Below are 1440 nucleotides of genomic sequence, written 5' to 3'. Positions count from 1 at the left end.
CGGACCTCACCGGACGTCATCGCCCCTCTCCTTCGCCCACTCGTTCCAGATCGGGACCCTGCCTCCCCGACTGCGCGACGTCGCCGGACCACCGAGGCCACCTTGCCCCGACGTTGCCCCGCCGCCTCGTCCCCATCAGCCGCGCCGTCCTCGACCCCCTCCTCAACCGCGGCTCCACCGAGCCTTGCCGACGTTCCCCTGCAACGGGGGTGAGCCGCCGCCCGTCCTCCTCTTCCCTCTCCTCGTTTCACCGCCGTAGGCCGTCGTTCGCGCTGCCTGGTCTTCGTCCAGTGGTCGCGGTCACCGCGACCGTAACCGCGTCCAGCCCCGTGTCGCCGCTCCCCTACCCGTGCTCCTCACGGCCCCGTGCTCCCTCGTCTCGCGCCTCGCCCGCTGTCCTCGTTCCCTGCTGCGGCTGCTCGGGACCGCGCCTGCTGCCCACCCCGTGGCCGCCCTCCCCGCCGCTCGCCCGTGCCTCTGCGGCACTCGCCGCGCCGCCCCCTGGCCACGCCCCTTCCCGGACGGCATCGTGGCCTCGTCGGCGCCCCTGTTGCCCCGTGCCCTCGCACGGGCGCCCGCCCGTTAACCCGCTCATCGGTCGCCTAATTAACCACCTGGGCCACTGACTGCCGGGGCCCCACGTCCCTGTTTTATTAAAAATGAGTTTAAAAAAATAAATAAATGATTAATTAGTTAAATAATTAATTAACTTAATTAATCTAGTTAATTAAACCTAATTAACCTGCTAATAAATCTAACAACTGTTAATTAGATAACAACCTATGACATGCGGGACACACCCATTAGTTGACTGGTCAACGGTCAACTTTGACCGCTTGCATCACGCTGATGTCATGATGACGTCATAAATGCTTTTTGATTTAATTAATTCTGTTAATTCTAAAAATGATTTAAATCTTTAAATTTAAATATTAAATAATCCGTAGCTCAGATGAAAATGTTTTCTATATGAAAGTTGCTCAGAAAAATCCAATACGTGGTCCGTTCATCTGTCACATGCCCCGAGCATGCTGAACATGAAACTTTCCCCCTCTTTTCCTTTGTCCGGAATCCACCTAACGTCGGGAATTCATCCTCGGATGTTTCCCCCCTTCGTCTACAACGTGTAGTACCGCGTTAGAGCACGCCTAGCGTTACGTATCGTCATGTCATGCTTAGTGTTACCTCTGTTTGCTATGTATTTACTGTTTCTTCCCCCTCTTCTCTCCGGTAGACCCCGAGGCCGCTGATGCCCCGCTGATCGACTACGTCACCGACGACCCCCTTCTTACCAGAGCAACCAGGCAAGCCCCCCTTTGATCATCCCGATATCGCCCATTCCATTCACTCATGCTTGCATTAGATTTTGCTACTGTTATTGTTTGCTCCTATTCTGATGCATAGCCTTCTTTTGTATCTGCTGTTGTACCTTACCTGCTT

The sequence above is a fragment of the Triticum dicoccoides genome, chromosome 6A, assembly GCF_002162155.2.
Source record: "Triticum dicoccoides isolate Atlit2015 ecotype Zavitan chromosome 6A, WEW_v2.0, whole genome shotgun sequence".
Taxonomy (NCBI): domain Eukaryota; kingdom Viridiplantae; phylum Streptophyta; class Magnoliopsida; order Poales; family Poaceae; genus Triticum; species Triticum dicoccoides.
This window is presented reverse-complemented; position numbering follows the sequence as displayed.